Source organism: Saccopteryx leptura, chromosome 7 (genome assembly GCF_036850995.1).
Source record: "Saccopteryx leptura isolate mSacLep1 chromosome 7, mSacLep1_pri_phased_curated, whole genome shotgun sequence".
Classification (NCBI taxonomy): domain Eukaryota; kingdom Metazoa; phylum Chordata; class Mammalia; order Chiroptera; family Emballonuridae; genus Saccopteryx; species Saccopteryx leptura.
Window position 1 is genome coordinate 30768060 of NC_089509.1, and position 24694 is coordinate 30792753.

The 24694-nt window shown below is 43.8% G+C and overlaps 1 non-coding gene across 1 annotated transcript; it reads left to right on the forward strand.

Moving 5' to 3' along the window:
- Nucleotides 1–23620: 23620 nt before the first annotated feature.
- TRNAI-GAU (transfer RNA isoleucine (anticodon GAU)) lies at nucleotides 23621–23696 on the forward strand. Its single transcript has one exon. It is a non-coding gene; the product is annotated as a tRNA-Ile (tRNA).
- Nucleotides 23697–24694: the final 998 nt, after the last annotated feature.

A 24694-nucleotide genomic window follows, 5' to 3' on the forward strand; every position in this document is an offset into this window, starting at 1 on the left:
TGGCTTTTAAGATACCAAGAGGCAGAAAAAGCCCAATAGAGATCAAGGGAACTACCAGCTTTTAGGATACACCCTTAAAGGCTCCAACGCCCCAAAGGGGTCTCATAGGATGCCATCTGGGTCCTGCTTCAATAGTAGAAAGGAAGGTCATTGAGCTCAAGCCTGCCAGACTTACATGCCTCTGCTGTGAGGAAACAGGGACACTGGAAGGTAGGCTTCCCCTTCACTCCTCTAAGGGAAAGTTCAGTCTCTTCCAGCCCTGCTCCAGCCACCTATGACCTAACCTTGCCCAGAATGCTGGGATTTGCCACTGAAGGCTGAAGGTACCCAGGGCCATCGGCCCCATCTACAACACTGTGGACGAGCCTAGGGTATTTCTTCCAAGAAGCAGGTAAACTGATCTCATTTGCACAAGGGCCACTTAACTATGTCTTGCCTGAATAGTCAGGTTTTTTATTCTTCCCTCGAAGATCTCTGTTGTGGGTGTTGATACTCCTATTTTCTGCTGCTTTGTATAATATATAGTGTTTCTTTTATTCCTCCTTCCTCAAGGCCCCACTCATATTTCAGGCTGGGACCTATTACTAATTTAGAGCTCTCTTTCCCCCTTTTGCCAACTTCTACTATGAATCTACCTTTGCCACCCAGCTTAGTGTATCCCAAGGTTCTCTTTACCAAGCCACAGTCACAGAGCTCCAGGGAAAAACAACCTGGTCTCATCTCTCCAGGCAGAGGAGAACAGAAGCTCCATCTCCACACATGCTGCAGATGGCTTTTCCAGTCTACCTGAATCATTACCAGCTAGAAGCAGCGGTCATTGGGACTTGGACGTGAGCTGCAAAGTATAAAATTGTGACAACAATTCCAGTGTCATGCAGACTTTACCTGGAGGTGGACTTTTCCTGGACTCCTGCTCCTTGTGACAGCTCCTAACAGACTGAACTGGGGTTGGGTTGCATTTATCAGGGACTTGGCATGGTGTTGGGGCCAACTTGGACTTGGTGAACTTGTTAAAAACACTACTCTTTTATGGATTCTTGCTATATTGGCCAAGAGTTTGCTTAAAGGCTTTAATCACTGTAACAAAAAAAAAAAAATAGAAGACTGGATAAAGAAAATGAGGCATATATACACCATGATATACTATTCAGCCATAAGAAATGATGACATCGTATCACTCACAACAGAATGGTGGGATCTTGATAACATTATGTGGAGTAAAATAAATAAATCATAAAAAAACAAGAACTGCAGGATTCCACACATTGATGGGACATAAAAACGAGACTAAGAGACATGGACAAGAGTGTGGTGGTTACGGGGCAGGGAGGGAAGGAGGGAGAGGGGGGGAGGGGCACAAAAAAACTAGATAGAAGGTGATGGAGGACAATCTGACTTTGGGTGATGGGTATGCAACAGAATTGAACAAGATAACCTGGACATGTTTTCTTTGAATATATGTACCCTGATTTATTGATGTCACCTCATTAAAATAAAAATTTATTTATTAAAAAAAAAAGATCCGGCCCTGGCCGGTTGGCTCAGAGGTAGAGCGTTGGCCTGGCATGCAGGAGCCCCAGGTTTGATTCCCGGCCAGGGCACATAGGATAGGCACTCATCTGCTTCTCCACCCCTCCCCCTCTCCTTCCTCTCTGTCTCTCTCTTTCCCTCCCGCAGCCGAGGCTCCATTGGAGCAAAGATGGCCCGGCACTGGGGATGGCTCTGTGGCCTCTGCCTCAGGCACTAGAGTGGCTCTGGATGCAACAGAGCGACGCCCCAGAGGGGCAGAACATCGCCCCATGGTGGGCATGCCAGGTGGATCCCAGTGGGGCACATGTGGGACTCTGTCTGACTGCCTCCCCGTTTCCAGCTTCGGAAAAATGAAAAGAAAAAAAAAAAAGATCCTTTTACCTATATAAGGTAACATACTCACTGGTATAAAGATATGAAGTATAAAGGCAGTATTCAGAGAACCATTAATATCAACAGAAATTCAACTGGGGTCCCAGGAAAAAAAAAAAGGCAGATGAAAGATATTTGAATATATAATCACCAAATTTTTCCAAATTTGATAAAAACTATAAAACTACATGTCCAAATATCTTATCAAAACTCAAGCAGAGCCCTGGCCGGTTGGCTCAGCGGTAGAGCATCAGCCTAGCGTGCGGGGGACCCGGGTTCGATTCCTGGCCAGGGCACACAGGAGAGGCTCCCATTTGCTTCTCCACCCCTCTGCCGTGCCTTCCTCTCTGTCTCTCTCTTGCCCTCCCACAGCCGAGGCTCCATTGGAGCAAAGATGGCCCGGGCGCTGGGGATGGCTCTGTGGCCTCTGCCTCAGGCGCTAGAGTGGCTCTGGTCGCAACATGGCGACGCCCAGGATGGGCAGAGCATCGCCCCCTGGTGGGCAGAGCGTTGCCCCATGGTGGGCGTGCTGGGTGGATCCCGGTCAGGCGCATGCGGGAGTCTGTCTGACTGTCTCTCCCTGTTTCCAGCTTCAGAAAAATGCAAATAAATAAATAAATAAATAAAAAACTCAAGCAGAGTTAAAAAAAAAACAAAAAACTACCTGTGGTCATATCCAAATTAAATTCCTATAAAGCATTGGCAAATATATAGAAAATCTAAAATCATCCAGAAAAATAGACATTTTATGTGCATAGAACAAAAATAAAAATAACAACAGACTTGTTTTCTAAAACTATGTTAGATTAATGTTAATGGAGTAATACTTCAAATATTATGGGAATGATGTGGTTAGAATGTATACTGTCAAACTAGATGTGTAGACTTAGCAAACTATCAAAAATTAAGATAAAATAGAATATGTTTTTCAGAAAATGAAAGCTGAAAGAATTTAGTTCAGCTAACTAAACTAAAAAAATATTTTAAAAGATTTTTTAGCCAAGAGAAGAAAAAAGATACCACATGGAAAGGTGGGTCTACATAAAGAACTCAAAATGACAACACATGGTAAATAAGTGGTAAGACGTGCAAAACATTTTTTCTCATTTTAATCTCTGTGAAATACAATCAACTCTTTAAATAAAATATAATAGCATAATATTTTAAATTTTATAACATCTAGAATTAAATTATATGACAAAAATCACAAAGGATAAGAAAGATAAAAGAAAAGCATACTCATGATAGTCTTATTCTCTCTGCAGGAGGGTATGATACTAATTAATATAAACTAAAGTTAAGAATTTATCTTCTTAAATCTAGAGCAACTACCAAAACCATAAAAGAGACATAGATAATAATCTAATAGTAAATATAAAATAAAATTATAAAACAAATAATAAAAAAAGAAAGACAATAAAGTAAAAATAAGAAAGAATATATTGTATAGGTAGAAACGACATAGCAAAAGGATTGATTTAAGCACCAACATATGTGCAATCGCAATAAACTAAACTGGTTTAAATATTCCAAGTACAAGACATACATTTTTAAATTGAATAAAAAAATGAGACAAGGCTACATAAAAAGTTTATACAAAATGTATACAAAGACATGCTTCAACTAAAAAAAAAACAATACTCGTTAAAAAGGACAGATTGGGAAAACACATACCACATGCTACTGATTAAAAAAATGCTAAAAAGTTGGTAAGAATATTAGAAACGTAATCTTCAAGCAAAAACTATAAACAAAAGTAAAGAAGTACTAATAATGAAAAAGGGGTCAATTCCTCAAGAAGACACAATCCTATATGTGTATGCACTTAATATCAGAATCAAAGAGCATAAAGCAAATACAATAACATAGATTTAATACAATAACAATCATAGTTTGATATTTCAACACTTATTTTCCAGTAATTGGTAGAATATGTAGTCAAAATCAAGTAACAATGGAGAAAACTTGTACAATGTGTCAACCAGTTAGACTTAATTAACATTTTAGAACATTGGACATAGAAGAGCAGAATACACATTATTAACAAGTAAACATAAAATATTGATAAAGATTAACCATATTCTGGGCAAAAAAGCAAGGAATATAATCTATGCTCCTTGATCACACCAAAAACAAAGAAACAAACAAAAAAAGAACTTAAAATCAATTAAAGAAAGATATAATGACAATCCACAAATATATGGTAATTGTATAACACAGTTCCAAATAAAACATACCATGGGTCAAAAAAGAAATTTTAAAAGAAAATTAAGTATTTTTAGCTAAATTAAAATAAAAATATATTATATTTTTATTTTGAATAAAAATGTAGTTGATTCAATTCAAAAATTATGTTTGCTCAGGTTGCCTTAATTACAACGGACTTGGATGGCTTAAACAGATAATTATTTTCTCACAGTTCTGAAAGTTAGAAGTCTGATATCAAGGATTCAACCAGGTTGGTTTTTCTGAGGTCTCTGTCTAAGGCTTATGGGTGGCCATTTTTATGTTCACAGGATCTTGCCTCTGTGCATATCTACTATTCTGAAACCAATTACACTGTTCCACTAAACAATTATTGGACACCAACTAGGTGTCATATAATTTAACTCAGTTTTGACACTACCTGAAGATAGTGTCAGATTCCACAATTTATGGACTCTGTCCTAAAAAATTGCCGACCCATCACCAATTTCAGACTCCAATTGCAAGTATAGGTTGTCACTTATGATTCTGACAAGGCTAGGTACAGATTAGAGATTCCAACACCTCCTTCCTTGAGTTTGATTGCTAGATGGGCTCATAGAACTCAGAGGAATAGTTTATCATTAGATTACTGGTTTATTATAAAGGATACAAGTTAGAAACAGTCAGCTGAAAAAGCTGCATAGGGCAAGGTACAGGGAGAGGGTGCAGAGCTCCCCTGCTCTCTTTGATGTGCCACTCTTCCCCCAAGCTCCATTTGTTCACCAACTGTAATTCTCCACTCACCATCCTTTTGGGTCTTTACGGAGGTTACATTGCATAACTGATTGATAAAATTGTTGGCCATTGGTGATTGAACTCTATCTCTAGCTCTTCTCCCCTCCCTGGAGTCAGGGCAGTGTGACTAAAATTTCTATTCATCAAATCTCATGGTTGGCTCCCTAGATAAATTTATTGCTCTCTTCACAGTAAACTCCAAGAATTGTAGGGCCTCTATGCCTTGAACAAGATAAAGACCAAAGCAAACATGTATTCTTATTATAAATTACAATATCACAATATTTGTGTCTGGATTTCCTCTTCTATAAAGACACCAGTTGTAGTTAGTCATATTGGATTAGGGCACACCATATGATTTTATTTTATCTTAATAACCACTTCAGAGACCTCATTCCATACATAGTCACATTCTGAAATACTGGGGTGTGGCAGGGATATTAGTCAGGACACATTTCAGCCCAAAATATGGTGCTTATATTTTAAAAAAAGAACTGTCTAAAAGCAATGATCTGAGATTCCATCTTAAGAAATTAGGAAAAAACATATTAAATAATAAGTAGAAAAAAAATAATGTAAGTGTAGGAATTAATGCAACTGAAAACAAAATAGAACAAAAATCAGTAAAACAAAGGCCTATGTTAGAAAATCAATGAAATTGATAAGCCAGTGGCCACCACTGTCATGGCCATGAAGATTCTCATTGAAATCAGACAAACAGTAAAGAAACAGTGAAGCCAAAAAATGATGGGCTATTTCTTTATTAAAGTCTTGCACTGGCTAGTGAGCAAACGGGCAGGGAAAACACTTTCCTTTCATTCAAGGCTCCCAAAGCCCCTCAGCTCTGGTTCCCCATCTATACACTTTCTCTCTCTCCACAAAACTAGTTTCTTCTTCAGCACTCTGCATTCTTTCCTTCTTCTCTCTCTCCAAACATGGCTTTTTTCTGCATCTTCTCCTTTTTCTCTTTGAAACAGGTTGGGGACAATCAAAATCCCTCCTCCAGCAAACATTAGCAAAACAATATTCCCTCCCAAGCAAGAATGCAATCCACAATTTGCAATCAACTGCCCTGCTCTGAGGGCAAGCACACACGTGGTTGTCCAGCACCATTTTTTAACAATAAAAGTGTGCAAACTCAAAAAATACAAACTTTACAAACTCATTTGCCTAACAGCTTCTTGTAAGAATGAGACGGCACTTGAACACCAGGTGTGCAGGCTTTATTAGAGGAGAAGTGCACCAAAACAAACTCTGAGGCAAACATTTATTAAGGTGAGGAGAGCTTTGAGCAAGTGTGCGTTGAGTCAACAATTCTGGTATGCTCCCTTCTGAAGTCCTATGATTTAGGCTTCCTCTTACACTTCTCCTTGGGGCAGCTGACCAGCTTCCTAGAACTTTTCTGCTTTAAGGGTGAAAGTAAGTAAGCAAGGGTGGGGTCAGATAGACAAGTGGAACAGCAAAAGGACAGTTGGAAGTTCTGGTGAATTCATGTATCTATCATTTCTCAACTTTGTGGTATGATAAAAGAAAAAAGAGGTGAGAGAAAAAAAGAAAAAAAAGGGTATGAGGTCCAGGAAGGAGGTTGTCTCAGATAAGCCATCTCCTAGAGCTACTTCGTGCTATTATCCCTATTGGGGGCCTCCTTCATGGACCTCTCCCTGGGGCAGTTGGATTAGGGGTGTTTTTATAGGGTTCCAGATTTTTTTGTTTTGCGAGGGCAGGTTTTAAGGTTGGTGTGTTGGGTTAGGTAGATTTTTCCAATTTTCTGATTGGCAAACATCTGCATGCGGTTTTGTAAGAAACTAGTGAACAAATGTAAGAGGTGGGATTCAAAAGTTAGAAAAACAAATAGGAAAGTGAGTGGACCAGTGAAAGGCAATAGTCAAGACACCCAGTTTGTGTGAAACCACTGATTCCCTGTTTAAAAATTTGCTGGGTTTCAGAGAGAGAGAGAGAATAAGACAGGGAAGTGGCCAGTCCCCCTGTCCCTAGACCTACTTCTGTAGAGATTCCTAAAGCAACAAGAAGAGGGATTACCAGTACAGCTCGTTTGGTCCTTAGATTGACGGGTAGTGTACTAGGAACTGGAAGAGGCTTATGGGGTGGGATTAGGTTGATATTTGTGGTGAGATAGACTAGGGTACAGGTTTCTGTCTAATTAGTAGGAAGACACATATAGGTGTTGGTCCCACATGAGTAGAAAGCACCTTATTGGGTGAGGTAGGCTGAGAGGTGAATAGAGAATAGAAGGGCAAGGGGTCAGTTTTGTTTCTCTGTTTCTGAGCTCCAGATGGTCAGGGTGGAGGAAAGAGTCACCCTGAGTAGCAGTGGGAGCTTTCAGGATCACAGTGTGTGGACCTGTCCATGTGAAAGTCAGTCCTTGGGTGATGTAATGCTGGAAGTGCCTCTTGGACAGTCTTTGAACAGTTTGATGAGTAACCTGTAAATCCTGCAAGTACTTAGGGAAAGGGTGGTTACATTTCTATACTTTGTAGTTAGAGTTTAAGTCCTAGTGACCACTGCTTCTAGCTGGAATTAGCAGCAGGTCCTAGCCTACAATAGGCACGAGGCATTGAGACAAGAGGAATAAAAGAGATATTATACATTAAATAAAGCAAGAAAATCAGACTGTCAATACCCACAGTAGAGATCTTTGAGGGATAAATAAAAGTCAAATATTCAGGCAAGGTATAGTAGATGACCATTGTGTTTACAGGAAATGAGATTAGTTTATCTGCTACTTGGAAGAAATACCTTAGGCTCATGAATGATGTCCTTGGGCCTTCAGTGGCAATTCCCAGCATGCTGGGCAAGTTCAGGTCACAGGTAGCTGGAGCATGGCTAGAAGAGACTGAACCCTCCCTCCATGGAGCAAGGGGGCAGCTTAACTTCTCATGTCTTTCTTTCCACAGCACAGACATGTCAACCCATGGGGCTGGGAAGCTTGGCAGGCTTCAGTTCAATGACCTTTCTTTCCACTCTGGAGTAGGGCCCTAATGGAATCCTATGAAGCCCTTTAGGGTGCTGGAGCCTTTAAGAGCATATGCCAAAAGTTGGTATTTCCTGACTTCTTTTGGGCCTTATTTGCCTTTTCTGTTACTTCCTTGGCCATTATAGACCTTAAAAGCCAAGCTCAGAAGATCACACTGAGGGGCTTGACTAAGAGAGCAAAATTGGGAATTCACTGTTTATAGAAGCCAATTAGACTGAGGAAAGAAAGGATTTGATTTGCGGTAGTAGGTGGATAGAGACTGTGGAGGGTCTGAGTTAGATCTAGGGTAAGACCTCAGATGGTGGGGGTTAAGGTGATGCCCAGATAGACTACGGACTGAGAGTAAAGTTGAGCCTTAGCAGAGAAGACACGATATCCCTTATGGTGAGAAAGTTAAGAAGGGTGGAGGTATGTCTCCTTGAGGCAGGCAAGGAGGACCTGCAGAGGAGTAGGTTATTTACATATTATAAGAGAGTACTAGTTTTAAGATCGCATGCTGCTAAATCCTGAGCTAGTGCCTGCCCAAACAGTTGTCAGCTGTTTTTTATCCCCTGGGGCAAGACAGTTCAAATAAGTTGCTGGGCTGCATTAGTATCTGGGTAAAAGCAAACAGAAAGTAAGAGTCTGGGTGTAGAGGAATGGTAAAGAAGGCATTTTTGAGGTTTAGGATTGTGAAGTGAGTGGTGTTTGAGGGAATGTGTGACAGTAACCTGTAGAGATTAGGGACTACTGGATGGAGGCGAACTACTGCCTCATTGATTAGATAAAAGTCTGGTACGAGGTGATAAGCCCCTGAAGGTTTTTGAACAGGAAGCCTTGAGGTATTGCAGGAAGAGTCCATGGGGATGAGTAAGCCTAGTTCAAGAGGCAGGTAATTATTGGTTTAAGGACTTAGGAACAGACACAGTTAAGGAAGAGAGAAAACAAAAAGTCAGATAGTGTGAACAGCTTAGTTGGAAAGAAGGAATGTTAGAATCTGCAGGAGAAGGAGGAGGATTGGTGGTGGCACCAAGTGGTCAGAGGAGTTAAAAAGATTTAGAGCTCTGAGGAGAGGGGAGAGGACGAGGGGTAGTGGAAGGCCGGCAGGGTGGGAGGATGAGTCAAAGAAGAAAAAGAGACAGAGCCTCCCATTTGTACTAGTGAAGAGAAAGGAAGGGGCTTTCTGGAGGGAAGAGAGATTTGAAGAGGGACCAGAGAGGAATCCTGAGAGAGGGGTTCCCTCGGGGGTCAGGCAGGAGGGAGAGAGTTGGGAGTCCACAGAGAAGGAGAGATTAGGAGTGGAGGTTTTAGGTGAGGTTTCTCTGGCCAAAAATGGCCTCCATGTAGAACAGAAGGCACAGAAATTAAGGACAGGAGAGAAGGGAGAAGAAAGCCTGCATGTAAGAAATTTCTGATGCCCTCCCCGTCCAGTGGCAGAAATTGTTAAGATCTCTTAGGATATTGTAATGGTAGTAGAAAGCAACCTGGCTAGGCACCCAGACTTTCTAGGAAGTCTGTAGAAGCAAGCCACTCGGAGTAGAAACCTCCCAAACTGTGAACCTCAGAGAGTAGGGTGAGTCCCAAAGGAGTAGCCCCGAAGGAGTAGAGGAGTAGTCTCTGAGGCCTTAGATTGGGAGGAGCTTGTGTTCCAAGGGGAGCCTGACTGGAATGTTTGGACTGGGAGGAGCCCACAGTAGAGGAGACTGGTGAGAGAAGGGGGCATCCCCGCCTCCAGTCACAGTTCTGGGAGGTCTCCATAGAGAGAGAGTCTCAGACAGGAGGTCATCACCACAAGGCTGAGATCCTGGGACGTAGGAGAGGGGCCTGGCTAGGTGCATCTAGACTCTGTAGAAGTCTGTAAAGGAATAGAGGCAGACCTCTTGTAGATATGGGGTTCAAAGTCAAAACCATCCTACCAGGAAGGGGTGTTTTTAGAGAGAAATTTGGAGGCCAACCGGGGAGAGGGGAGGGGAGAAACTCCTTACCTTTCTGGTCTGGCAGGGTTCAGGACAGGGTTAGACTGCTGGCCAATCAACCTACAATTACACGTCTAAACAGAATCGGGGAGTAAGCCTGGTATAAGCTGCCACTGTCCACTGCTTCCCTGGTGGTAAGTTTGGATGGCAAAGAAGGATAGTCCAGGCAACCGGTACCCCATCCTGGTTTCAGCACCAGATGTAAGAATGAGACGGCACTCAAACACCAGGTGTGCAGGCTTTATTAGAGGAGAAAGACCTGCTGGGGAACTCCTCCAGGAGAAGTGCACCGAAACAGACTCTGAGGCAAACATTTATTAAGGTGGGGAGAGCTTTGAGCAAGTGTGCGTTGAGTCAGCAATTCTGGTATGCTCCCTTCTTCAGTCCTACGATTTCGGCGTTCGGGGCAGCGGACCAGGTAGCTTCCTAGAACTTTTATGCTTCAGGGGTGATAGTAAGTAAGCAAGGGTGGGGTCAGATAGACAAGCAGAACAGCAAAAGGGAAGTTGGAAGTTCTGGTGAATTCATGTATCTATCACTTCTAACCAGAAAAATAAAGTAAAATGAGAGAGAGAATAAATATCAGGAACGGAAGACAGAATACATTATAAATTCTGCAGATTTTCGAAAGATAAATGTATATAAATGTTATACAATAAATTTGATAACTTAAATGGAATCAATACTTTCTGTAAAACAGAAACTATTAAACCAAAGTAAAGAAGAATCAAATAGTTTGACTGGCTCTATACATGCTAATAAAATTAAAGTTCTTTCATAGACCTTATTTCAAAGAAAACACCAGGCTAAGATGGCTATACTGATGACTTTCACCAAATATAAAAGAAAATGATTATAGTAATTCTACACAAAATTTTCCAGAACAAAGAATTAAAAACACTTCAAAATTAATTTTCTGAGATGATGTTAGACAAATAAGTTTGTAACAAGTGTTTTTGGGTTTGCTAGCTTGTATTGGGGCAGTGCCCTAGTTGTAGTTTGTGGAAGGTTGCAGGTGTTTGACTGCAGGGCAGCAGATTGCAAATTGTGAAATACCTTCTTCTGTTTGGGAGGGGTGATTGTGTGCTATTGTTTTCTGGATAAGGGTTTTTTTCCCCCCAGCCTGTTTTTGCTGGAAAACGCAGAGTCCAGACAGTGAGTCAGAGAATAAGTCCCGGTTGTGGAACTGGAGACCGACTGCAGGCTTCGGCACCCTAACTTCCACCAGCCTGTTTGGTTGGGGGTGCTGAGACTGGTGGGGTCCTGAAATGGGACAAAAGGTGAGGAACCCTGAAGAGCGACTGCGCCACTTCACCCACAGGTGTTGTAAAGTACCAAAAATTACAGAATTAATATTAATATTTTGAGACACGAAGAACATTTTATTAATTTGAGTTAAAGTGTACAGAGAAATTATGAGAAATAGTCTCTGTACTGTCGAATTGGCATAACCAGGATGGCCCTTGGCATTGTATTGTAAATGCAAAGGGAAGTAAAACATGGATTTCCAGACATTCCACCACACCTGTGGGGAAAGGGGTGAATGCCTAGCCAGGTGCAGGAAGAGAAAAGCCAAAATAAACCTTTTCTTATAGTAATGAGCCATTTGCAGGCATTTGTCTTCAAGGAAACTACTTCTCCTATGTAAATGCATGTGGTTAACACGTGTGACTCTGGACAGAAAGATGGTAGATAAACACTAGAAAATATAGGAATGCCTTTTAATATGTAAAGAGACATCTTTCTACCATTGTGTTGACTTGTAAATTTTGTTTTCTCCAAAATGATGTATGGCTTGCAAATTGAACATGATCCTATCATGTTAAAGGACATATGACTATAAGAAATAGGGGTAAAGGGCTCCTAATTACAATTTTTGCTTCTGTACTTCCCACTTACAAAACTATAAAAACTAGGTAGAACAAACGGCCAGTGTGCTCTCCCTCAGATTTCTGTCGGAGTTGCCACCGCTTGGCCAAGCTAGACAATAAAGCTTTGGTGTGTAATCAATGGACCTTGTTCATGTCTTCAATGTTTCTTGTCCCTCCAGATTAGGCTTAACATTTGGGGGCTTGTCTGGGATCGAGGGACTGCAGTCAGCCTGCACACCGGAGATTTCTTGTTCAACCCTGGGTAAGTAGAACAAGGTTGCGACCATTTGGTTGCCAAGCGAGCCCTGGCTGACGAGCCGGGAAGGGGCCAGTGGCTGTCTCCCCTCAGATGCCAGGTTTGGAGATTTGGAAGGGCATCCAACTTTTTGGGAACCCCATTTGAATTTAGATATTCCGAGCTCGAGGAAAGAGTGGTGCCTGTTTGTCTATCTGTGTTTGCTGTTTGTCTGTTTTTGTCACTGCATTCATCTTGGTCCTATTCTCCCTACAGCCAGACATGGGTGGCAGAAGCAGCAAAGGTCTGCAGTACCCCCTTGAATGTATGATTTCTCATTTTAAATTGGCTTACATTCCACTGGAGGATGTATACGGAAAGAAATTATCCAAGGGCCGCCTTCGCACGTTATGCGAACAAGAATGGCTCACATTTGGGGTAAGCTGGCCCAATGAAGGGTCATTAGACTCAGTCCTGGCCCAGAGGGTATGGTCAGTAATAACAGGTAGGCCCGGGCATCCAGACCAATTCCCCTACATTGACATTTGGGTCACTCTCTGTGGGCAACCCCCTCTGTGGATGCAGAAATGCTCCCTGAAAGGAAGTAGTAGGCTGTTAGTAACTAGAGTAGCCAGGCCCTGAGAAGAACCCAGCCCTGCCTAGCGCACCAGAAGATGAGCTCCTTTTGCAGCCCCCTCCATATCGGGAGCCTTTACCACAGGAAGAAACCCCGAATCCCCCAGATGAGCCAGAGAGGGAATCTCCAACTGAGGAGAACAGGGAGCCTCGTCCCAAGCCCCTCCTTTCTCCTGTGCACACTAGGCAGGGCACCCCTTACCAAGGGGAGAACAGGGGCAGTGAGGTAAGCCCTGTCAGGAGGCAGGAGTCCACCCTCCCGCCCCTCAGAGAGGTCCCTGGGGGTGCTTTCATGTATGTGCCTTTCACCACTTCTGACCTGTACAACTGGAAGCACCAAAACCCTTCTTTTGATGAGAAACCCCAAGCATTAATTGCCCTTCTTGAGTCTATTTTTCACACACTTAGACATACATGGGGTGATTGACAGCAGTTGTTGCAGGTCCTGTTCACAATGGAGCAGCGGGAACCTAACCGTGCTGAAGCAAGACGCGCTTTCCTGGCAGGCCAGGAAGCCCCAGATACCCCCGCGGGGCGGACAGCCCTAGAAGCAGCACTCCCCACTGAGAGACCTAACTGGGACCCTAACGACGGAGGCGGTAGGGATGCGCTCACAACTTACTGCTGGTATCTCCTGGTCGGGATGCGGGAGGCAGCTCGCAAACTCACAAACTTGACCAAAGTAAGTGAAATAACGCAGGGACCGCAGGAATCCCCTGCCACATTCTTAGAGTGCCTACTAGAGGCATACCACATCTGGACTCCCATCAATCCTGATGTAGAACCCAATAGGCGTGCGGTTAACCTAGCATTTGTTACCCAGTCGACCCCAGACATTAGAAAAAAGTTACAGAAATTAGAGAAATTTGATGGGGAAACTAGGGAAAAATTAGTAAGGATAGCCACTCAGGTGTATAACAATAGGGACACTGAAGCAATAAAAGCGGCGAAAGAGACAAGTTGGTCCCTAGTGATGGCCCTACAAGAACAAGGGATTGTAACAAAGCAGGGTGAGGGAAAGCAGCATAGCCGCGGGAAACCGCATAGTAGCCAAGAGCCCCTAGGAAAGGATCAATGTTCCTCCTGCCAGGAGCACGGCCACTTCAAGCAGGACTGCCCCAAGTTAAAAGGAGAAGGAATGGGCAGCCAGGGACAAAAACCCAAAGCCCTTTTTTTTGAGGAAGAGGACTGACGGGGCCGGGGATCAATTCTGCTAAACCCCCTTGAGCCCATGTTCACAGTCCAAGTAGGGGGAAAACCCGTATCCTTCCTTGTGGACACGGGGGCGGAACACTCTGTCCTGAAAGAACCCCTGGGGCCCCTCACCAAGAACACAAACTCCGTGCAAGGGGCGACAGGGAAAGCCGAAAGATATCCCTGGACCACGGCCCGGCGGAGGACCTGGTAGGAGGGTTAGTCACTCATTTGTTCATAGTAATGCCCAACTGCACCTACCCCCTGATGGGACGAGACCTACTGCGGAAAGTGAGTGCCTCCATCATGTTCCAAGGAGGTACAGGTGCCATCACTTTCAACAAACCGGAGACAATTGCATTCACCCTGCCGCTGGTGGAGGAGCACTGCCTGAATGAACCGGTAACGGGGCCCCGGGCGGACGGACAGTGGAGGACTCAATTCCCCAAAGTGTGGGTAGAGGATAACCCGCCTGGGCTAGCGAGCCACCACCCGCCCATCATTGTGGCTCTAAAAGCCCAGGCGGTACCCGTGCGAGGACGCCAATACCCAATTAGGCCTGAGGCCAGGCGGGGGATTGCGTCCATATCCGCCGACTGAAAGAGGTGGGGATTTTAACTGAATGCCAATCCCCCTGGAACACTCTGCTGCTGCCGGTACATAAAGGGGACACAAATGACTACAGGCCGGTCCAGGATCTTAGGGAAGTAAATGCTCAGACAGAAACCATCCACCCGGTGGTGCCAAACCCGTACACCCTCCTGGGACAGTTGTCACCATTTTAGCGTGGTTCTCAGTCCTAGATTTAAAGGATGCTTTCTTCACCATAGCCCTGGCTCCGCAGAGCCAGGCCCTGTTCGCCTTTGAGTGGGCAAATCCTGACACGGGTGACTCCGGTCAATTAACATGAACCTGATTGCCTCAAGGGTTCAAGAATTCTCTGACCTTGTTTGGAGAGGCACTGGCGAGAAACTTGGTCCCGGTCCGGGTGGCACACCCTAAAACAATTGTCCTCCAGTATGTAGACGACCTGCTGGTAGCAGCACCAAGCCTAGAGGAATGCACGGTGCTACAGAGGGGCTGTTGCAGGCACTACAGGACCTGGGATATAGGGTCTCTTGGAAAAAAGCCCAGATTTGCCAGAAAACTGTCTGATATTTAGGATATGTAATCAGCCAAGGGATGTGGGCATTGTTAGCTGAGCCAAGGACTAGAGTTATCCAGGCCCTCCAGGTCCCTGCGAGCAAGTGACAGCTTCGGGAACTCCTGGGCACAGTGGGGTACTGCAGAATCTGGATTCTTGGTTTTGCCCACATAGTAAAACCTCTGTACGAAGCCATGAAAGGGGATGGGCCTCTCCGATGTGCCCAGGTTTTTAAGGATCTGAAAACAGCTCTGGGTAGCTCCCCCCCCCCCACTTTGTCGCTGCCTGACTTAGAAAAGCCTTTCAATCTCTATGTGACTGAAAAAGGAGGGTCCGCTGTTGGCATGCTTACCCAAAAGCTAGGACCCTGGAGGCGTCCCATAGCCTACCTCTCAAAAATGCTCAACTCCGTCGCAAGAGGCTGACCAACCTGCTTGTGGCATCTAGCAGTGACAGCAGCCGCCGCGCGAGAGGTGGACAAGTTAACCTTAGGGCAGAGCCTCACAATAATCTCTTCCCATTCACTGGCACCAATTCTCACCCAGGCATCAGGGAAATGGCTCTCGAATTCCCGTCTCATTCATCATCAGGGTTTGCTCCTAGAAATGCCCCAGATCACCTTTGAGACTGTAGGACAGGGGTCCCCAAACTATGGCCCGCGGGCTGCATGCAGCCCCCTGAGGCCATTTATCCGGCCCCCGCCGCACTTCCGGAAGGGGCACCTCTTTCATTGATGGTCAGTGAGCACAGTGCAGCGTCGCTCACGTACAGTACTACTTCTGGCGACGTGGGACACACGCGTCATATCACTTGTTACAGCTAGCAGTGACAAATATGGAACAGGATATTGACCATCTCATTAGCCAAAAGCAGGCCCATAGTTCCCAATGAAATACTGGTCAGTTTGTTGATTTAAATTTACTTGTTCTTTATTTTAAATATTGTATTTGTTCCTGTTTTGTTTTATTTTTTTACTTTAAAATAAGATATGTGCAGTGTGCATAGGGATTTGTTCGTAGTTTTTTTTTTATAGTCCAGCCCTCCAACGGTCTGAGGGACAGTGAACTGGCCCCTTGTGTAAAATGTTTGGGGACCCCTGCTGTAGGAGAACTGAGTCCGGCTATGTTGCTGCCAGAGGAACAGTGAACCAACCAGAACATGACTGCATAGAAGTACTGAACAGGGCACAGGGAACCAGAGAGGACCTTAAGGATGAGGCTATCCCTGGGGGAAAGGACATTTATACGGATGGCAGCAGTTTTGTCCAGGAGGGCCATCGACTGGCAGGAGCAGCTGTGGTCTCGGGAGATGGGACAATCTTCTGGAGCTCAGCCCTACCCCAGGGTACCTCAGCCCAGAAGGCAGAATTAATTGCCCTGATCAAGGCCTTAGAACTATCACGAGGCGAGGTAGCCAATATCTACACGGACAGCCGATATGCCATCGCCACAGCCCACATGCCTTCACCACAGCCCACATTCACAGACAAATTTACCAAAACAGAGGGCTTCTCACCTCAGCAGGAAAAGAAATCAAGAATAAAGAGGAAATCCTCTGCCTATTAGAAGCCCTCTGGTTCCCGAAGCGAGTGGCAATCACCCATTGCCCTGAGAATCAAAAAGGGGACTCCCCTCAAGCTCTCTGAAACAGGCATGCAGACACCGCCAGGGAGGTCGCTGCTCGAATTCTCCCCCGCACCGTAGAACCCACCATCCAGGAAAAGCCAGTTTACTCCAAAGAAAAACAAGAGACATACCAATGTGAGGGTTGGACTTTCTCAAGCGGATGGTGGAAGAACTCCCAAGGTAAGGTAGCTCTACCACAGCCCCTAGGTGAAAAGCTTCTCGAGGAAATCCACGGAGCAACGCACCTAGGTGTAAAGAAGCTGCAAACCCTGGTGTCACCCCGGTTCCAGATTCCACATGTATGCAGACTGGCCGAACAAGTTGCTCGCCGATGTCAGGCTTGCCTACAGGTCAATGCTGGCAGAGGCCCTGGGACGTCTGGAATCAGGTATCGGGGAACAACCCCGGGGGAACACTGGGAAGTGGACTTTACTGAGATGAAGCCCGGCAAATACAGGTACCGCTACCTACTAGTGCTTATAGACACTTTTACAGGATGGCCAGAAGCCTATTCAACTCGGAGAGAGAATGCATCCACAGTAGCAAAGGCACTGCTACAGAAAATAATCCCCAGATTTGGCCTCCCCATTTTCCTGGGGTTCGACAATGGCCCGGCCTTCATGGCCGAAATATCAAAAGTCCTTGCTAAGGTGTTAGGAATAGATTGGAAATTACACTGTGCATATAGGCCTCAGAGTTCAGGACAGGTAGAGAGGTGTAATAGGATCATAAAGGAAATGGTCACAAAAATTCATCTGGAGACTGGCTTAGGTTGGGTGGAAGCACTTCCCTATGCCCTCCTGAGGGCTCAGTGCACCCCGGGGACACATGGGTTTTCTCCCTACCAAATCCTCTTTGGTAGGGACCCCCCAATTGTCCCTCATATAGGCCTAGAGCTAACTCCAGCACTCTTATTTCTCACAACTTATTTCTCACTTGAAGGCCTTTGAAGAAGCCCTACAGGAAATCCCTGACAAGGTGAGGCGAGCCCGCCCCCTAGGGGCTGCCTCCCCGAGCCCTTGTAATCCTGGGGATCTTGTTCTCATCCGCAGGTATACAGCTTCGAGCCTTGAACCTCGGTGGAAGGGCCCATTCCCGGTGGTCCTCAGTACCCCCATGGCTGTAAAGGTTGCTGGCCATGTAGCGTGGATTCATTGAGCTCACATCAAGCCAGTTCCTGATCAAACTGACACAGCTAAATGGAGGGCTCAACTGAACCCCAAAGATCCACTCAAGGTCAGATTTACTCGTGTTGCACCTACCACATTTGGGTCCTAGCCCTGCTGGTAGCAACAACGACAGGGAGCCCTCATCTCCCCGTCAGACGAGTATGGGAACTAGTAAATCTGGATACTAACCAGGTTGTGAGCTCCATCACCAAAGTGGCCCCTGCAATGGCCAACTGGCCCACTTTTGTTTTTGACTTTTGTTCTCTAGAAGGGGGCAGAATCAGTGGGAAGTTCCAATTTGTTGACTGTGCTGTTGGCTGGAGCTGTAAACGTAACACTTGTGGGCAGAAGAGGCTACAGCGCCACTCCTTTTACATTTGCCTTGGATCCCCCTTCTGCAAGCTAGCCTGCGGAGGACCCGAGCAGTATTACTGTTATACTCCCAAATGTGCCACAATTGAGACTACCCCCTCCTTCGCCATAATTCATCAACCCGATGGCATAATGATCCGTCGGGAGCCACCAACTCTGACTGTAAGAACGGATGCAATTCCCTTACTCTTAGCATTTCTACAGAGGGACAACAACTCTCGTGGGCCACACCAAAAACATGAGGTCTCCGAGTACGGCCTGAGAACACATGGAGAACCATGGGTGGGAAAGGCATCATTACGGATTCACCTTTAGCATCCACATGACAGAAACGCCTTATGCGCCTCCCTATAGCAATTGGACCAAACTCTGACTTGTACCCAGTGCAGCCAAAGCCCCACCCAAAAATAGAAACTCAACCTACTACAGGGCCATCAGCAGGGCCGAAAACAGCAAGCATTCCTTCCCCAGGACCCCTAGCTCCCCTGTCCATTATCCACCTGGCATATGAGGCTCTTAATAACTCCCTGCCGAATCTCACCAGCGATTGTTGGCTATGCCTGTCTAGCAGGCCCCCATACTATGAAGGGGTAGGCCTCAATACCTCCATCAGTACCAGCTCCATTGCAGACAGCTGCCAAGGGAACCCTGCCCGTCTCACCCTGCCTTTAGTCCAGGGACAGGGTACTTGCATCGGCTCTGAAACTGCCAAATTCTCGGAGACTCTTTGTGCCAGCCAGCACCCCCTCCAGGAAGATAACTCAACCTACTATCTAGCCCCTACAGGGGCCTGGTGGGCCTGCCCGTCAGGTTTAACCTCCTGCTTGAACCCCCTCATCCTCAAAACCTTAAAGGAGGCTGTGTTCTAGTCCATATCTTTCCCCGAGTAACCTACCTATCAGAGGAGGACCTAGAGGCTCTCTATGACCTTCACCGAAGAAAAAGGGCTATAGGCCCCGCGGTGGTAGCTTTGGCCAGTCTGTTAGGGGCTGCCTCACCAGGAACAGGTATCTTGGCCCTAGTCGTCCAGGACTCTAGTTTCAGAGCTCTTCAGGAACTCATTGACCAGGACATTGCCGCCCTTGAGAGCTCAGTCCGAGTTCTCGAGAAATCCTTGGGTTCCCTGGCAGAAGTTGCACTGCAGAGCTGAAGGGGACTCGACCTGCTGTTCCTGCGCCAAGGAGGACTGTGTGCAGCTCTCCAGGAGCAATGCTGTTTCTTCGCCAACCATTCCGGAGTCATCTGCCAATCTCTGGACCTCCTCAGAGACTGCCTGGAGAAACGCTATTCAGACAGAGAAGCACATGGACTTTGGGTCCCCAGGTTTACCTGGCTCTCATGGCCACTACATTGCTCTCCTCCCTTGCAGGTCCCATTCTAGTGCTCCTTGACGTGCTCCTGATCGGCCCCTGTGTTCTACACACGGTGGCCACCCTGGTCAAACGCCAGCTAGGGGCCGTCAACCTCCTGGTCCTTTGACCTATGTTTCAGCCTACCTACCAGCCTCTCCCCTTGGTAGATACCGTGTCTTATCCTCCCATTCAGAGGGGGGAATGAGGAGCCCTGAGGAGCCACTGCGCCACCTCACCCACAGGTGTTGTAAAGTACCAAAAATTAAAGAATTAATATTAATATTTTAAGAGGCTTAAAGAACATTTTATTAATTTGGGTTAAGGTGTGCAGAGAAATTATGAGAAATAGTCTCTGTACTGTGTAATTGGCATAACCAGGATGGCCCTTGGCATTGTACTGTAAATGCAAAGGAAAGGAAAACATGGATTCCCTGACATTCCACCACACCTGTGGGGAAAGGGGTGAATGGCTAGCCAGGTACAAGAAGAGAAAAGCCAAAATAGACCTTTTCTTATAGCAATGAGCCATTTGCGGGCGTTTGTCCCCACAGAAACTACCTCTCCTATGTGAGTGCATATAGTTAATGTGTATGACTCTGGACAAAAGATGGTGGATAAACACTAGAAAATATAGGAATGCCTTTTAATATGTAGAGAGACATCTTTCTACCATTGTGTTGACTTGTAAATTTTGTTTTCTCCAAAATGATGTATGGCTTGCAAATTGAACACGGTCCTATCATGTTAAAGGACATATGACTATAACCAATAGGGATAAAAGTCTCCTAATTACAATTTTTGCTTCTGTACTTCCCACCTACAAAACTATAAAAACTAAGTAGAACAAAGGGCCAGTGTGGTCTCCCTCAGATTTCTGTCGGAGTTGCCACCGCTTGGCCAAGCTAGACAATAAAGCTTTGGTGTGTAATTGATGGACCTTGTTTGTGTGTTCAATGTTTCGGGTCCCTCCGGATTAGGCTTAACAATGAGACTTTAATAAACGGAATGACCCACCATTTTCTGGCTTCGTGGTTTCTTTACCATCTACCTGAATTCAGTGAGAACCTGCATGGCCATGGCTACAGCCACTTGCCTTATAGACCAGCAATATCCTTATTCTAAAATCAGAAAAGACATTACAAGAAAAATAATTACAGACACATAGTCCTATAAATATAGATACAAGCATTGTTAACATGTTTTCATGATTAAATCCAGAAATATATTTTAAAAGTGAAATATATAACATGATCAATTAGGTTTTATCCCAAGAAGCTAAAATATTGTCACTGTAGTTTATTATTATAAAGGTGAAGCAAAAATTAAGCATTTGTTAAAATATCCCATTTCTTAATAATTAACAAAAATCTCAGCAATATAGTTATAGAAATAAATGTCCTTTAAACTGATAAAGACAACAACAAAACTCTAACAAAATTAATGGTGAATAAATTAATGAAGCTTTCTCTCTAAGGTTGGGAATAAGGCAAGGATGTCTACTCTTACCACTTCCAATCATCATTATACAATAAGACAAGAAAAAGAAATGAAATGACTCAAGATAGCAAAGAAATAAGGCATACTTTATTCACAGATGTCAATGTGTCTATTGCTATAGAACGCATAAAGAATCTACAAAAAAAAATGTTAGTGTGTCTAGAAAGTCGTAAGGCCCTGGCTGGTTGGCTCAGTGATAGAGCATCAGCCTGGCGTGCAGGAGTCCCGGGTTTGATTACCGGCCAGGGCATGCAGGAGAGGCACCCATCTGCTTCTCCACCCCTCCCCCTCTCCTTCCTCTCTGTCTTTCTCTTCCCCTCCTGCAGCCAAGGCTCCACTGAAGCGGGGTTTGCCTGGGCGCTGAGGATGGCTCTGTGGCCTCTGCTAGAATGGCTCTGATAGCGGCAGAGTGACGCCCCAAGATGGGCAGAGCATCGCCCCCTGGTGGGGCGTGCCAGGTAGATCCCTGTCGGGCGCATGAGGGAGTCCGTCTGACTGCCTCTCCGTTTCCAGCTTCGTAAAAAAAAAAAAAAAAAAAAAGTCATAAAATGTAAGTTCAATATGCAAAAGTCAACCGTATTCCAGTATCCTAATTATAAACAAACAGCAAAATAAATGTAAAAAAAAATTATAGCACGAAAAACATGAATGACTTAGAGGTGAACTAAACAAAACATGTTCAATAATTATAATCAGAAAGTTTTTGCTCAGTGATATTAAAGAATTAAAAAACTTAAAAGATATAATATATATAATATATAGAGAGATTAGAAAGCTGGTAATTATTAAAATTTCATATTTTTTTAAAAAGTCAATTTATGCTCAACATTACAAAATCATTAGAGAATTTAATATGAAATCACAAGATACCACTTCATATTAAATAGGTTGGCTATTGTTAAAAAAATGAGAAATAAGTGTGATGAGAATGCGGAGAAATTAGAACACTTCTGCATTGCTGGTGAGAATGTAAAATGGTATAGCCACTGTATAAAACAATATGGTAGTTCACCAAAAAATTTAACATAGATTTACAGCATAATCTGTAAGGCCAGTAGCCACAGCCACCATCACAGCCGTCTGGCCTATGCAGGTTCAAATTTGATTCGGACAGATGGTAATGAAACAACAGAGCCAAGAACTGATGGGCCATTTAATTACATTTAATCTTAGCTCGCACCCAGCGGGCGAGAAATACACACAGTGGGAAAACACTTCCCTTTTCATTCAGGGCTCCCAAAGCCACTGACTCATCCAAGTATTCCTAGAATCAAAGGTTTCTATCTCACCGGCCTTATTCACCTCTGTTCCCCATCTCCTTCTCTCTGCACAAACTCCACTCAAACTGGCTTCTCCTTCAGCACTCTGCCATCTTGGCTACCTCTCCTATGTAATGCTAATTTCAGTAACTGAGAGAGAAAAAGCCCCCAGTCTGTCTCCATTTTATAACGTAGAAATCAAAACCTCTAAGCCAATATACAAATAAGAAAGTCTCTGATACAAAGCCACTTATCTGAGGCATAAATGGGATTCCTCATAAGAGTGCACCACCCCACATCATGCAACAGTCAAGGGTGTGGGAAAAAGCTTAGTGTTGAAAAGATCTTAGTTTTAAAAGAGTGGGAAAGGTTTAGTCTTAAAACTAAGCCTTAGGCTATAAGAGTCCTGCCTGTTTACAGCCTGTCTCCCACACTCAATGCAAACTATAAGGGAGCAAACATATACATTATATTTGCAAACTTATTTAACTCACAAATCCATCAATTCTTCATCTGGGTACATTCCAAAAGAGTTGAAAGCAAGGACTCAAACCAATATTTGTACACCTACATCAAGAGCAACATTATTCATAATAAGCAAAAGGTAGAAACAACCTGAAGTCTGTTGATGGATGAATTTCATCAAAATGTGTTATATACATACAATGAAATATTAATCAGCCTTAAAACAGAATAAAATTCTGACCTATCTTGCAACATGGGTGAACCTTGAAACCATTATATTAAGGAAAATAACTCTGACACTAAAGCACAAATATTGTATAATTCCACTTACATAAAGTATCTAGAATAGTCAAATTCATAGAGACAGAAAGTAGAATGGTAGTGCTATAGGCTGGCAGAGAGGAGAATGGAAAGCTATTGTAAATGGGTCTAGAATTTCAGTTCAGGAAGATGGATAACTTCTGAAAGTGGATTGTGGTAATAGTTGCAGAACATGTGAATGTACTTAATGTCATTCAACTGTACAACTAAAATGAATAAAATTATAAATTTTAAGATTATATATTTACTATCATAAATACCAGTCCATAGTTTCAATATAATCCCAATTATATCCATGCAAAATTGAAAACTTATTCTAAAATTAACATAGAAAATCAAAGGACCTAGGATAATCAAAATTTCAACATGAAAGATTAAATTTGGAATACTTGATTTACAGACTTACTATAAAGTTAAGATAATCAAATTAATGTGGTGTTGGCATAAAGGTAAACATATAAAATTGAAAAAGAAGAGAGAGTGTGGGTATAGACTTTCAAAAAAAGGAGGCACTTTGGGTGATGGATATGCAACATAATTGAATGACAAGATAACCTGGACATGTTTTATTTGAACATATGTATCCTGATTTATTGATGTCACCTCATTAAAATTAATAAAAATTTATATTAAAAAAAAGGAGCTTGCCCTGGCTGGTTGGCTCAGTGATAGAGTGTCGGCCTGATATGCAGAAGTCCTGGGTTCGATTCCCGGCCAGGGCATACAGGAGAAGCACTCATCTGCTTCTCTACCCCTCCCCCTCTCCTTCCTCTCTGTCTCTCTCTTCTCCTCCCACAGCCAAGGCTCCATTGGAGCAAAGTTGACCCAGGTGCTGAGGATAGCTCCATGGCCTCTGCCTCAGGCACTAGAATGGCCGTGGTTGCAACAGAGCAACACCCCAGATGGGCAGAGCATCCATGCTGGGTGGATCCCGGTCGGGCGCATGTGGGAGTCTGTCTGACTGCCTCCCCATTTCCAACTTCAGAAAAATTAAAAAAAAAAAAAAATTTAAAAAAAGCCAAGGTAATTAAATGATGAAATAATATATTTTTAAAAAGAAATCGACCTGACCTGTGGTGGCTCAGTGGATAAAGCATCGACCTGGAAATGCTGAGGTCACCGGTTCGAAACCCTGGGCTTGCCTGGTCAAGGCACATATGGGAGTTGATGCTTCCAGCTCCTCCCCCCTTCTCTCTCTCTGTCTCTCTCTCCTTTCTAAAAATGAATAAATAAAATAAAATTAAAAAAAAAAAAAAGAAATCAAGGGTACATGAAAAAAAACTGGATATTTTTATGGGCAAGGAAAATACACCTTGACCCTTACCTTGAACCACATAAAATAATTACCTCAAAATAGACTATGGATCTAAACATTGATACTAAATCTATATACTTTTAGAAGAAAACAGAGAAACTAATATTTCTTAAAAAAAAAAAAAAGACATACATTAACCAAAAAAGAAAAAACAAACAGGACTTTTCAAAAGTCCTGCTTTTTGAAAAATATTACTTAGAATATAAGAAGTTAGAAAAAATACTGTGGGAAAATATTTGCAGAACACATCTGATAAATGACTTCTATTCAGAATATATAAAGAATTCTTAAAACTCCATAATGAAAAAACAAACAAAATGAAAAAGAAAGGCATTAAAGATTTGAAGTTTATAAGGCAGATATATAAATTGTACATAACTCTAGAAGGGAAGCAAAATCCCAAAA